A 12,777-nucleotide genomic window follows, 5' to 3' on the forward strand; every position below is an offset into this window, starting at 1 on the left:
GGCTGGTCCAGTCAGTGTGGATCAGCTCCCTTTTCTCCATCCTCCTCGCTGTTTCTCATTCTCCTATTTAGTGATGCTCACGGTGTTTTACTCCGGGCTGGTCCAGTCAGTGTGGATCAGCTCCCTTTTCTCCATCCTCCTCGCTGTTTCTCATTCTCCTGTTTAGTGATGTTCACGGTGTTTTACACCGGGCTGGACCAGTCAGAGTGGATCAGCTCCCTTTTCTCCATCCTCCTCGCTGTTTCTCATTCTCCTATTTAGTGATGCTCACGGTGTTTTACTCCGGGCTGTTCCAGTCAGTGTGGATCAGCTCCCTTTTCTCCACCCTCCTCGCTGTTTCTCATTTTCCTGTTTAGTGATGTTCACGGTGTTTTACTCCGGGCTGGTCCAGTCAGAGTGGATCAGCTCCCTTTTCTCCATCCTCCTCGCTGTTTCTCATTTTCCTAATTAGTGATGTTCACGGTGTTTTTCTTCCGATTTCGATCCCGATCCTCCGAATGCTTCCCCGCTTATGTCTTCTCCCTCGCCGGTATACAAATTTAGATTGGTGAGTTGCCGCATGAGAAATCATTATCGGACCTTCACACAGTGGAGTCATGTGTTTTCTTTTCTTTTTCAACACTCTGTCCATCTCCGGACTGCTCTCTCTTTGTTCTTTCATATCTCCGTCTTTATCTCTCTTCACATCCCGAGGATTCGTGACAATTTGCTTCCTCACTTCTCCCTCTGTTCTCTGTTTCTCTCTGTCCACACGTCCGGTCCGCTACTGAGCAAGGTACATCTCATTGTAGCATTTCGGAGCATATACTTACACTGATCATAAATGTACGTAGCACTTTAAATAGCTTTCAAAGACACCGGCAAAAAAGACGTCATTTGATCTTTTTCCGTCCCTCTCTCTCTCTGCAACTAACTGGACTTTAACTTGCAATGTAATCGATTTTTTAAAAAAAGAGAAGAAAATTTGATGCTGGAAATCACAATTAAAACAGAAATTGCAGAAAACGCTCAGCTGATAATGTAGGTCTTTTAAAAATAATAATTGATATTTGAATTGTCTCTAGTCACTGTTCACCACAAGGAGAAACAACGTACCTCGTGTCTGTGGATTCGAACACGGTATCTTCTTCCATTCATCATCTGGTGGGTCTTCCACCCGATCGGAGTTTCACCACAAGGAGAAACAACACCGTACCTCGTGTCTGTGGATTCGAACACGGTATCTTCTCACATTCATCATCCGATGGGTCTTCCACCCGATCGGAGTTTCACCACAAGGAGAAACACCACCGTACCTCGTGTCTGTGGATTCGAACACGGTATCTTCTCACATTCATCATCCGATGGGTCTTCCACCCGATCGGAGTTTCACCACAAGGAGAAACACCACCGTACCTCGTGTCTGTGGATTCGAACACGGTATCCTCTTCCATTCATCATCTGATGGGTCTTCCACCCGATCGGAGTTTCACCACAAGGAGAAACATCACCGTACCTCGTGTCTTTGGATTCGAACACGGGTATCTTCTCACATTCATCATCTGATGGGTCTTCCACCCGATCGGAGTTTCACCACAAGGAGAAACAACACCGTACCTCGTGTCTGTGGATTCGAACACGGTATCTTCTCACATTCATCATCTGATGGGTCTTCCACCCGATCGGAGTTTCACCACAAGGAGAAACAACACCGTACCTCGTGTCTGTGGATTCGAACACGGTATCTTCTCACATTCATCATCCGATGGGTCTTCCACCCGATCGGAGTTTCACCACAAGGAGAAACACCACCGTACCTCGTGTCTGTGGATTCGAACACGGTATCCTCTTCCATTCATCATCTGATGGGTCTTCCACCCGATCGGAGTTTCACCACAAGGAGAAACATCACCGTACCTCGTGTCTGTGGATTCGAACACGGTATCTTCTCACATTCATCATCCGATGGGTCTTCCACCCGATCGGAGTTTCACCACAAGGAGAAACACCACCGTACCTCGTGTCTGTGGATTCGAACACGGTATCTTCTCACATTCATCATCTGATGGGTCTTCCACCCGATCGGAGTTTCACCACAAGGAGAAACACCACCGTACCTCGTGTCTGTGGATTCGAACACGGTATCTTCTCACATTCATCATCTGATGGGTCTTCCACCCGATCGGAGTTTCACCACAAGGAGAAACACCACCGTACCTCGTGTCTGTGGATTCGAACACGGTATCCTCTTCCATTCATCATCTGATGGGTCTTCCACCCGATCGGAGTTTTACAACACCATTGACGTAGGGGTTGGGACGACGGGTAACCTCCGAGCGCGAAGCGATTCATACCACCACTTTGTCCATTCTCTTTACCAGTCTCTGTCCTCCTGCACCCGCCCTCCTTAAAACAACACTTGCTGCTCCTCCACCTGTCCACGCTTAGTCCGCAGTCTTCGCTACAGCGCCATCAATTTCATCATCGTTAAAAAAGCGGTCCTGACACACCCTTGTGGAACACTCCTAGTCACCGGTAGACAACCCGAAACCCATCCCTTTGCTTTGTTCCCACGATTTCCCTGTTGTCAACCAGGCAATGCTCTATGTATGCTTGTGCCTTTCATGTAATACACTGGGCAGATTCATGTGCGGAATCTTGTCAAAGACCTTCTGAAAATCGAAGTGCACAACATCCATCCATTCTCATTTGTCCATCCTGTTGTTATTTGCTCAAATAATTCCAACGGGTTTGCCAGGTTCCCTTAAGGAAAACTATTTTGTCACGTGTCTTCGATTATCCCGAAACCGCTTCCTTAACAATCCACTCCAACATCTTCCCAACCACTGAGCTCTGACTATCGAGCTAACTGCCCTATAATTTCCGTTCTGAATCTTCCCTCCCTGCCTGAAGACTGAAGAGTCATTTGGTATTCTCAGTCCTCTGCAACCATGCCAGAGTATATTAATATTTGAAAGATGATTACTAAAGCACCCACAATCCCGTCAGCTTCCACTTTTAAAACACTGGGGTGTCTTCCCGTCATTTCAAGGTGACCGATCTAACTTCAGACTGATTAGTTTCTCAAGCAGCTTTTCCTTAGTCAAAGCAACCGCCCTCACTTCTGCCCCGGACACCCTCGAACTCTCAGCACACTGTCAGTGTCTTCGACAGTAAAGACTGGTGCAAGATACGTGTTCAGTTCGTCCGCCATTCCCTTGAATCCAGTTATTATCTCTACAGCGCTATTTTCCAGCAATGTTTACACTCCCATGTTTTTTACTATATATATATAAAACCTGTATGATTGTTGATATTATTGGCGTGATACCCTTCATTTTTAATCACTCCATCCCTCTCCTCTTATGACCATCTCCAACGGAATCCCACCACCATGCATATCCTCAATTCATGTCCCACCCCCCGCCACTTTCTGTTCTCCGCGGGGATCGCGCCCCACGGGACTCCTTTGTCAATTCGAACCTCTCCATGGATCGCCCTCCTGGCGCTTTTGCTTGTAAGCGGAGCAAGTGCTACTCCTGACCCTACACCTCCTCCCTCAGGGTTTTAAACAGTCCTTCCAGGTGAGGCGGGATGTACAGAGAAACTTCGCGCATTGTAACTGTTCATCCATGCTTTTGTGCTAATTATAATAACAAATTCGACTTTAGCTTTGTCCCCTACATTTTAATGTCGATACTTAAACATATCCCATGGGTGAGAGCACATCACACACTGGGTTAAACATTATAGTATGGGGTTTGATCCTGCGTATGTATTGCCCCGCTCCCTCAATATCGATTAAATTCCTGTTTGTCCATCCCAGTGTCCAACTCGGACGTTGTGCTGACGTGGGGGTATGATTGTGCACGGTCATTTTCGACAGGGAAATGTTGCCATCATATTCCTAGGATCTCAGCTAGTATCTGCAGCTGCCGTGGGCCTTCTTTACACGTGGAGATAGTTCCTATAAATTCAGCTCAATACTTATTCAAAGTGACGATAGGTAATTGCATAAGGAGAGATGGGAACAGATAATGTGACCGTCATTTGAAAGGGGCGTGGTTAAAGGAGCTGGTGCAGATCACAAACACAGGCTGGTTCTGCTTGGTTTGAATGAGCTGATATTGCGTGATTACATTAATTAAAATTGATTATAAATTCCTTCCCCAGGGCGCAGCCCATTGCCTCAGCTGATCTATTAAGATCTTTCCTCGAGCATTTTGAATTTTCTGGGGCCTATTATAGATTTCACAGGTCGTTTCCCAAAAAGAATCAGATATATTGTCACTGACATGTCTGTCGTGAAATTATTTGTTTTGCGGCAGCAGTACTTACCGATGTGCTGTTTGTTACAGGAAGTTGCCAGACTGAGAAAGATGGAAGACAGAGACAACATCTGGTGACAAGTCACAAGAACACTGAGCACCAGGGAGACACGAGACACTCCAGATACAGAAACCCAGATCAAAAATAACATATTGATGCAAGGCGTCAGCGTGTCAGACAACTACTGTGTACGGAGAGGAATGAACGGTGAATCTCTTCCCCAAGCATTTGAACAACCAATATAAATGAGACTGAGTTGATAGAGGGACGATGGGCTGGGGAAGGCGTGAATTCCCTTTGGATATCACTCCTGCCCAACCCTGTTCACTTTATCATCCTGGAGGTAAATCCCCCAAAGCTCCCCTCCAAGTACCTTGCGTTCTGAGGTTATCATCCGGGATCCCTCTTTCAGTTTAGATAGGAACATAATAAAACAGGCGCATTTGTCGGCTATTCAGCCTCTCAAACCAGTCCTGACAGTCGATACTATCTATGGATCTTTACCATCTCTCAACTTCTCTCCAGTTCCAGGCCCACATTGTTCTAAACTCCCCAGTCTTTGAAAATGTATCCCCTTCCTTATTATCTGCAGCCATTGACCTAATCTCAGCGAACCTCTAAGGGAGAGAATTCCAGATACTCACTCTTTTCCACGAGAGGAAATTGCGATCGACGTCAGTTGTCAATCGGCCCCATTATGTCCGCTTGTTGAAAGCTCTATTGCAAATAGATACATATCCCTTCGGTGGGTTAAGTGGAGATTACACGGAATCCCCGGGATCTCAGATATTTAACCCGGATATTCCAGATTCCTCCAACATCCCAAATATATGTGTGATTTTGGTTTGTTTATGTGCCTCTTTAAATGCAGGTGAGCGGCAGGCTACGCATGAGAACAAGTGGGAATGTAAGGGGAGTATGAAGGGCTGGGGCATATTTAGTTTTAAAATAGACTTTGATGGCTGGCAAGGAGTTCATAGGTTGAAGTGCCCGTTTTCGTGCTGGTGTTTCTCTGCCTCCCTCTCAACATCTACCCGGTTGTGTCCTTTCAGGTTCTGTCTGGTTCAAATAGGTCACCCCTCACTCTGTAATCTTTAGCCTTTTGTGATAAGAACACACCTTTGATCGAGGAATTCGCTGAGATGATATGTTCTGGACAGAAAACGTGAACGTATTCTCTCTGAAACAGGGAATTCAGAGCCGTACACCGTGGTCGAGTTGTGGCTGTGTTAATACTCTGCACACTTGTATTTCTAAACTCCAGCCCTGTTGTAATAAATACAACAGTGTTACTTGCGGCGTTAACAGTTTGATGCACCATCAAACATACTTTTCTAAATCTCACACGTAAGGACCTCCCAATCCCTTTGAATTTCACATCTGTGCAATATTCTCTACTTGATGCTTCTTCCCTCACATTTTCAATCACTAACCTGCATGTGCAGACTTTTCATTTATCTTTCTATCTATCAGTACGCAAATCGAATTTTCCGCATTGCAACCGGCCCTCTCACCTCCTTTCAGGTTATCAGCAAACTTGGATACACTCTCTAAGTCATGATTACAAGTGGAAATACAGACGATGTACGTGTCGGGTACTGACGAATCGAAGTGACGAAACCGGAGCGCGAGGCCGTGTCGAAGTAACAAAGAACGAGTAATGACCCAATGTTTTATCGATTTAAGAAACTGGACAGATCGAAATGGCCCGTTGTCGGAGTCGCAGGCGAAGGACTGTTCGGCTCTGCTCGCTTCTCCGCGGGGTTTGCTCGTCTCCGTGCTGGCCTGAGGCTGTGACCTGCAACTGGTGGATTCTTGTCCGGCAGCAGTGATGCCTGACTTTGTGACCTTGAGTTGTGAATACTGTTTTCGTCCTTTTATTTTATCTCTCTCTCTCTCTCTCTCTCTCTCTCTCTCTCTCTCTCCACACTGGGTGTTTGACTGTCCTCTTTTGTTTTAATAAGTTTCATTCGGTTTCTTTCCCACCTGTACGGAGACGAATCTGAGGGCTGTATAAAGTCTGCACACTCTGATAATAAATTAAATGTCAGACGCAGATAGATAAACTATTCGCCATCGCATGTTTTGTTGACATTGACGCCAACCCTCTTGCCCGAAGATATCGTGGAGGCACTTGTAGCGATCCTTCGAGAAGCACAATATTTTCGAATAGTATCGGAAACGTATTTCACTCTTTACGAAGGGAAGGAAGCAAAAGGGAGAACATCAGCCTGACCTCAGTGTTTGGGACGATATTGCAGTCCTTTATTAACGATGACGTTTCGCGGCACTTCGAGGCACATAATAAAACAGGCCAAACTCAGCACGATTTCCTCAAGGAGCAATCTAGCTTAACAAATTGTTTGGAATTCATTGAGGAAATAACAGATAGAATAAACAAAGGAAAGACACTAAATTTTCCTTACTAGAATTTCAGTACTCGTTGACAAAGCGCAGCCCGTGCGTCTGATAAACAAAAGATAATCGCCCCTCATAATACAGCAGAGATAGACGAATGGCTGACTGGGTGGAGGCAAACAGTGAGAATAAAGAGGACTTGGCTATCGGTTACTAGTCGGTATTAGGGCTGTACCTTTTCACAGTACATGTCAGTAATCGGGATGATGAAATTGGTGGCTTTGCGGCAATATCTGAGGAAAATCCAAATATCGGTTGAATATCGGTGGTCTTTGGAAGGCAGAAAGTGTGTGGAAGAGCTTGGGCAGATGCCGAGACGGGCAATGAAGTGGCAGATGGACTATACTGCAGGGATTTGTATGGAAATGCACTGAGCTCGAAGTAATCAAGGCGAAGACTATTCTCGGATCGGGACAAATCAGCAAAGAAGAGATGTGACATGAGTTCGGAGACCCAGTGCGGATTATCTAAAGTTTCATTGGCAGATTGACGCGGTAGTGAGGAAGGTAAATGCAATGTCAGCGTTTACTTCGAGAGAAATAGAAAATATAAACAAATATCTAATGCTGAGCCTTTATTGGGTCTTGGTGAGACCGAACTTGGAATATGGTGAACGGTTTGCGTCCCTTATCTAAAACGGTTGTGCCGCCAGCGTCCAGTGGTCGGTCAGGAGAGTGATGCCTGGAAGAGAAGAGTTATATATGAGGAATATTTTAGCACCCTGGGCCTTGGTCGCTGGAATGTGGAAGAATGAGACGGAGATCTCATTGAAATCTACCGACTATTGTCAGGCTGAGTTGGAATGGACATGGAGAGGATTGTAATGTAGTGCGAGTGTCGATGGCCAGCGGGCACAACCTCCGATAAGGACATCCCTTTAGAAAAGGGACTAGAAGCAATTTCTGTATCCAGACAGTTATGGATTGTGGAATTTATTGCCACGGAAAGCCGTGAAGGGCAGGTAATTGGGTACATTTAAAGCGGCGGTTGAAGAGGTGGACAGGTAGTAAGGGAGTCAACTGTGTCGATGAGAAGACACGGGAATGGAGATTAGAGGAATGATATGTATGACCATAAGACCATAAGACAGAGGAGCAGAATTTGGCCATCTGGCTCATCAAGTCTGCTCCGCCTTTCAATCATGGCTGATCTTTTTATTTCTCTCCTCAAGAACTCCAGTTCCCAGCCCTCTCCCCGTAACCTTTGGTGTAATGTCCAATTAAAAACCTATCAATCCGTGCCATAAGAACACCCAACGACCTGGCCTGCACATCTGGATGTGGCAATAAATCCCACAAATTCACTAGTCTTTGGCTAAAAGATCTCTCTCCATCTCAGTTTTGAAAGGGTGCTCCTCTATCCTGACGCTGTGCCATCTTGTCCTAGACTCTCCCACCTTGGGAATCGCTCTGCTCACATCTATTCTGTGTAGTCCTTTCAACATTGGAATAGTTTCAATGAGATCCCCCTCTCATCCATCTGAATTCCAGCGAGTACAGTCCCAGAGACACCAATCATCCTTGTGAACGTCCTCTGGACTCTTTCCAATGCTAGTGCATATTTTATAAGATGAGGGACCCAAAACTGTCCACAATACTCAAGGTGCGGCCTCAGCCGTGATGGAATGGCGGAGATCGGTGAGCCGGATAGCTGAACCCTGTTCCTGTACCTTGTGGTATTGCCCTTGTGGTATTGCGGTCAAATTTGGTGAGAAATTAATGACGAACATCGCTTTTCATGATTCGCATAACAAACCGTCCGGCGTCCCTGTGACTAAATTTGGAGGCTAGGATATTTTAAAGTGACAGTTTCAGAGGAGGTCCCCCCGATAAACTTGTCGCGACGAGGATGGGATTCGAACCCACGCGTGCGGAGCACAATGGATTAGCAGTCCATCGCCTTAACCTCTCGGCCACCTCGTCTGCTCTTCTCGCTCTTGTGTTCCGAACTTCTGAATTTATTCACAGCACTTAAATCTTCTGCTTAATGTCTACACGTTTCTGTTCAGATTCTCTGCCGATTTGCTTTGCTCGCCGTTCTTATCAGAAATTCATGTACGTGGATCAGGGCAATTTAGAGAGATTTGTGCCAACCAAAGGAAACATGGAAATAGGTATTTTATTTCATTAAGACGCGATGGAGCTGCTGTGGCATAAGTATCGATTCCGTGCTCTGTAACTCGGAGAAACTGTGAATGTTTTGAGTTGTAAAATGAGATAAATTTAAGTTGAATTGAACAAAATTTCAATAGCTTCTGCTATCACATTGCTCGAATTCAAGTAAACAGATGTTATAGGAATTTGCCATCTGGTTGGAGAATGACGATTTTCCGTGTATTGGGCAAATGCAATAACCCGATGATTACCACATTAAGACGCGGTGAATGTCACGTCCGGCCGTGCGCAGCCGCAGATCCGAACACCCTAATGCTGAACCGATACAAACACATGGCCGCCCTGTTCTGGAATACCAATCCCACGGCTGAAATAGCTAATAAGAAGTCGAGTTTACTCTGTCATTAATGCATTGAATGTGGTGGGCCTTTGTCACTGATTCCAATCCCAGAATATAACTGCTGCAAAAGACAGTGACGTGTGCCTGTGACCATTCCTTTCTGTGTGACAGAAATGGAATATTGAACAGCCCAAAGCAGGAGTGCTTGGAGAGATATTGACACAACAATGGTCGAATGCTCACCTGGGATGAAATCACTGCAGCCGAGTACTTTTAGCTCGGTCAGGAAATCATGTTACAGGTGGAAACTCCTTGCTGCATTCAGCATTTCCCCATTTTCCCTCTTGGCCTTTCTCGCAGAATACGGCCGTGTGGCCTAATGGATAAGGCGTCTGACTTCGGTGCTTGACTGGTGGAAGTCATCAGAAGATTGCAGGTTCGAGTCCTGCCACGGTCTTTTTGACAAACTGGCGGATTCGGTTCCATTCTGTCTCTCACTACCTGCAACATGGTTGTCTCAAATCCGCCTGGGGATTAATCGGTGTTCTCCACCCTCGGGGATAAGTAATGCCTCGTCTTGGTTGTACACAACGTATAATATTATGTGTCTACTCTGTGCAGTATTTCTGCAGACACTTTCATAAACAATTGGCTGGAGCTCCTCAGACGTTCAGGAGGAGCTGCTGCTGGGAAGGTGAAGTTTATTTCACATTCAGCTCCGTCTCCGAGCACACCTCATCGGCAAGAATTCACCACCCAGCACTGACGGGACATGCTCCTGTTTGCAACCCTGCTCCTCTTCTTGGACACAACGCGCTGGTTCTCTGCCTGCTCTGGATCTTTTCATCACTAATTGCCGACTGGACACCAACCGCCTCAACATCAGGAATCCTCACTTCTCCTCGAACCTTACCCCCTCTGAATGCACTGCCCTCCAATCTCTCAGCACCGGTCCCAAACTTACCATCAATCCCGCAGACAAAGTGCTGCTGTTGTAGAGTGGCGGACTGACCTCTAACTTGCTGAGACCAGGCGGTAACACTCGGACACATCCTCACGCCTACACCTTGAAAAAGCCCGACTCCGGACCATCAGAGAACTGTATCCGGCATTACCACTGACATCATCAACTCTGGAGAACCTCCATTCACTGTGGAGAACTCATGGTTCCGTTGCCCTGAACTGCTCTCTCCTACCTCCTACTCAAATCACAAACCTGATTGTCCGGGTAAGCCCACTGTCTCTGCCTGTTCCTACCCGGCTGATCCTGTGTTCTCGTAGCTCCAGTTCATTCTATGCCCCGTAATTCAGTCTCTTCCCACCAGCATTCGCAACCCTTCCCGTGCGCTCGATTAACTCGCTGACTTTCAATTCCCTGGCCCTGACCGTCTCATTTTCTCCATGGAAATCCAGTCCTCACCGAAACTTCTCCTCCGCCTTCTTCCACTTACTCCAAATTCAATGGGTCGCCATGGACACCAGCATGCGTCCCAGATATGTCTCCCCTTTCGTTGCCTAAGTAAATCAATCTACCAAACCAATGTACCAGACCCTCCCCGGTAACGCACCTCAGCGCTCCCAGCGCTACGTCGACCAATGTATTGTTGCCGATTCCTGCATTCACACTGAGCTCGACAATGACAACCACTTCGCCTCCAGCTTCCACCCCGCCCTTGAACGTCCCATTCAATGCAAGCAAAGCAAAGGGAGAAGAAACCAGAGGTCCACGAGCCAGTCCTCATCGGAGGATCAGTGAGGGTGAGCAACTTTAAATCCCCGGGTGTTCCTATTTCAGTCTTTCTTCTAAAGGATTCTGAGGCAGTGCCGTCTGGTTCTGGACTCCCTCCACTTGGTGAATTATTCCCACCAGACAGCTTGCAAAAAGTCAAGACGTATTTCTTCTGAACCACTGCCCGTGCAATCTGAAGCCCCTAATTTCCCTTTAAGAAACGTACTTCTGAGCGGACTTTGAGATTTGTTTATAAATCCAAATATCCACGATGGCACTGGCGATACGTGCGACGTATTGCCGACAGTTCGCAAAATGTCTGGATGTATTTCTTCTGAACCACTGTCCCTGCAATCTGAAACCTCCAATTTCCCTTTAAGAAACGTACTGTTGATCTGTCTAAATTACTCAGCAGTTTAACGAGCTGCTGAAAGACCAGGCGGACTTGACTCTCGGGAATGCCGGTGCGGCACCTTTCAGCGATCAGCGAAGGTTACCCATTACCATTGCCGGAAAAGAAGTCGGTTCGGAAGACTTCAAGCCAGACTAAATCGACGGGCTATGAAGCATCGTTGACCCGGCGTCTTCTTAGCCAAAGGCCAATTAATTGAAAACAAGATGCATTACGTAAGCGCAACATTGCGGTTTCGGAGGGAAATGAGGGGCTGCTGTCTTGTCTGTTTCATGGAGACATGGCTCAGTTCGGTAGAACTGCCGGAAGGATTCTCGATCCACTGTTCGGAGAAGATAAGAAGGTATTGTGGTGCTGTGGGTAGGGGGTGGGGGTTGAAGGGGTGGGGGGTGGAACGGGGGTGTTGTTTCATGATAAATTCTTCATGCTCTCCGTATATAGTAGTCTTACCGCACCCTTGTTCGCCCAATCACAACACCCAATGATTGAGTTCTGTCGGTGCTGCTCACCGAGAGGTTCTCTTCATTGATCCGGACGGCACTTCACATACCGCCAGAGCAGATGTTAAGCAAGCAAACCATGTACTGAGGACCGCAATCGGCAAACAAGGAACGGCTTCCCCTGAGGACTTTCAAATCATTGGGGGATTTCCATCAGGCTTATTTAAATAAATCTAGGCTTATTTGTCATCATCACGTCATCCTCAGTACCAGGGGCTCCGGCACAGTCGAGCACTGTTAGGGCACGATCAGGAAAGCCTACCATTCCACCCCCAGACCATATTTCGGGAATTCTGAATGTCTGTTTTTCTTTCTCCTACCTCCATCCAGGCGGAGGGTTAGGAACCAGACACCAGATGTATCGGGAACAACGTCACCGGAATCGGCGAGAGACAGGAATAAAAATGACCCAGAGCTCCTAAGAGAATCTGAATGTCACAATCTTTATAAAGACACTGGAGAACGAGTGTTTCCCACCGATTCATTCAGAGTCCAGCGTGTTCTTTAACCAGAAGCAGTGGATGAACAAGCGATCTGCAAAGTGCTGAGCAGTAGATTCACGTCACTATTTGTCACATTTATTCATTATTATTATTTAGTAATAAGTTTCGTTTTCGATTTTGCTGATTTGCTAGATGTCTATTGCTGTATGGAGCAGAGCTCCATCAGCTTCCCTGGTGGTGTAGTGGTTAGGATTCGGCGCTTTCACCGCCGCGGCCCGGGTTCGATTCCCGGTCAGGGAATAAGGATGTTGCCGAATGAAATGTGCTTATTTTAAAAAACATCGTCTGTATTAACTTACTGCCACAGACACTGCTTAACTTGATTCAGCAGCTGCTTAACCTGATTCAGCATAAGACCACAAAATATAGGAGTAGAATTATGCCGTTTGTCCCATCGGTTTTGCATCGACATTTCCTCTCAGCCCCATTCTCCTGCTTTCTACTGGTATCATT

General features: G+C 46.6%; 3 non-coding genes across 3 annotated transcripts; 2 read left to right on the top strand and 1 right to left on the bottom strand.

The window, feature by feature from the left end:
* Positions 1-8,566: 8,566 nt before the first annotated feature.
* On the bottom strand, positions 8,567-8,648 carry trnas-gcu (transfer RNA serine (anticodon GCU)). Its single transcript has one exon. It is a non-coding gene; the product is annotated as a tRNA-Ser (tRNA).
* Positions 8,649-9,545: 897 nt separating this feature from the next.
* Positions 9,546-9,637, top strand: trnar-ucg (transfer RNA arginine (anticodon UCG)). The gene is given in 2 exon segments: positions 9,546-9,582; positions 9,602-9,637. It is a non-coding gene; the product is annotated as a tRNA-Arg (tRNA).
* A 2,855-nt stretch (positions 9,638-12,492) lies between these two features.
* On the top strand, positions 12,493-12,564 carry trnae-uuc (transfer RNA glutamic acid (anticodon UUC)). The gene has a single exon. It is a non-coding gene; the product is annotated as a tRNA-Glu (tRNA).
* Positions 12,565-12,777: the final 213 nt, after the last annotated feature.

This window comes from Hypanus sabinus, unplaced genomic scaffold, assembly GCF_030144855.1.
Source record: "Hypanus sabinus isolate sHypSab1 unplaced genomic scaffold, sHypSab1.hap1 scaffold_1577, whole genome shotgun sequence".
Lineage (NCBI taxonomy): Eukaryota > Metazoa > Chordata > Chondrichthyes > Myliobatiformes > Dasyatidae > Hypanus > Hypanus sabinus.